Source organism: Montipora foliosa, chromosome 6 (assembly GCF_036669935.1).
Source record: "Montipora foliosa isolate CH-2021 chromosome 6, ASM3666993v2, whole genome shotgun sequence".
In the NCBI taxonomy this organism is placed as follows: Eukaryota; Metazoa; Cnidaria; class Anthozoa; order Scleractinia; family Acroporidae; genus Montipora; species Montipora foliosa.
In genome coordinates, this window is record NC_090874.1 from 32,162,224 (window position 1) to 32,164,540 (window position 2,317).

The 2,317-nt window shown below is 41.6% G+C and overlaps 1 pseudogene; it reads left to right on the forward strand.

Moving 5' to 3' along the window:
- Positions 1–364: 364 nt before the first annotated feature.
- On the forward strand, positions 365–1,936 carry LOC138005401 (uncharacterized; annotated as a pseudogene).
- Positions 1,937–2,317: the final 381 nt, after the last annotated feature.

The window sequence follows — 2,317 nt, forward strand, 5'->3', positions numbered from 1 at the left end:
AGAGACGTTACAATCCCGGGAGAGATAATTGAGGAACTGCATCAGCTGCAAGCAAGGGATGGCCTGACATGGAAAGATGCTGTCACCAGTGTAAGGGGCTCCCTGGTTCCAGAAGGTTATACACCTTACCCCTTCAAACCCAGTACCCGTGAAAGTTTGGCCCATAAATTAAGATCACTTGTGGCTACCTGCCGCTACCGACACAGAATTGTAGAGCTACAAAGGGGGGGTGTTGAGTTCACTTGCCACATGTACGTTCCTGATGCCATAACTAATAACTAATGATTTTTTTCATGAACGTGAAGACCATTGCCACATATTGAAGCGCATATGGAAACATACGAGAGAAAAAGGCCCTGAAGGGATGAATTTTCAGGGATTTGATGATGCTGTACGTGATTCGACAACTGGATTGACACTTGCGGCCCTGAGAGGCGAACGAAAACAGTCAGTGCAAGATGCCGAGAGGATGTTATCATTTTTGGTTGCAAAGTGTCTGAGGGAACATGGTTATGAAATGGAGGCCAGATATGTACAAATTGTAGCTGACTGGCATGAGGCCGCAGATGGGCGTGCCATCTCACAGCTTGAACGTTGCAAAAAAAATTATGCAATGCTGAACTTAATTTTAGATGAGTGGATGCCTTGGCATAGGGAACTTTATGACTTCAGATCCATTGACATCAACAGGTATTTTGAAGAATGAGGTTTATTTCCTTTCATGAGTTTGTGGGTTTCTTCAGTCTTCCCACACTGGTTTTACTACATGTATCTGTATGGCATTTGACAATTACTGTCATGCGCTACGGTCCACATATGTCATCTTTGAACTAAATCTTAAGTGTACATGTATTTCTCCACTGGAATCCTTTAAGCAATAGAAAACGTTTTCCATGTTTGCATAGCCCAATATAAACACGAGAGGGGTTGGGAAAATTCGAGATAGTTATGCATAACTGTCGAGTTGTGAACTCGAAAACTTTTTCAAACTCGCGCTTGCGTGATTAGCGTGCGAAAAGCAAAACATCTTGATGCCACAACCATGTCTACATACTCTCATGCAAACACTCCTCTCAGCCAATCAAAGCGCGCGTACTATCTCAGTTATTTTATTAATCGTGTAATTTGCTTGTTTGGTTTTTGTCTTTTTAGGCCTGTAAAGGAAATATGTGGCTTTTCACGTGAAACGGTAGTGGCTGTGACAACCAATATAGAAAGTATGGAATTTCGAAGGTGTGAGAACAATGAGATTGCATATGAGGAACATCCAAGGGCAGGCTCAACGGATGACGTAGAGGCCATCATTGCCTTTTTCCACAGGATTCTTGGTGTCATTTTCACTCTGAAGCAGTTTAAATCAGGATGGAGAAACATTGTAAGGTGTGTGCACTGGTGTCAGTATTTGTTTTTTCAGTAAGTTTGTCCCTTTGAAAATTTTCAAAAACATTTGAAGATTCACATAACATTGAAGGCTTTTCTTGACCCACTCGTTCAACTGTTGTATTTTTGGTTACAGTAAGATGTAATAGTAATGTTGAACATGTAGAATGCTAACAAGCAACAACACATTTCATCTGTAATGTATTTGTACATAAAAAAAAGTCCAGTACATGGCCAACAATAATGATTACTTATTTTGGCAACTTTTAGGGAGTTTACAAAGAGAATGTCGCCAGACCTTCCGTTCTATTATTAGACCTTGAATGAAAGGTTCAGAGATGAGGATCAGTTGACATCCTTTGACCAGCTTCCTGATGGGGTTGAAGACCTGACTTGTCATCCACTGTGATTACATCGCCTGCGCATCAATCGTAGAGAGGATGTATCCATTATTTGTGCAGGTCGTTCCTTTCTGCCTGCACGAAATCAGACCAGTATCCGGCAACGAATATACCAGCCACTGGCCCAACTCCCTGATCTTAGAAATATGCCCTAAGGTAGTTGAACATAGTCTTGTAAAAGCAAAGGCCCAGAAGCCGCCCCCCCCCCCCCCCCCCCCCATGTCCAAGCAGGGTTTTAAACCAGAATTTGCTTCTGCAGTTAATGAAGCAAATTCCCCTACAGTCCCTGTTACCGTCAGCCCTTTTTGAAGTTGTGGTACTTTTTTCATGGTTTTTGCAATTACCTTGCTGTCCAAACTGTGTTCAACTGTCTTTTAAGAATCTGAAGATGTGCTTTGTAAATAACCTTTGCCTTTGATTAAACTCAGTGTTCTGGGAGGTTCTGGTGAATTATGTCAGGAAAATTGGCCATTGCAATATTAAAATGTTCTCTTCAGTTGCTTTAACTGTTAACACTAATGAAACTGTGGTATCGA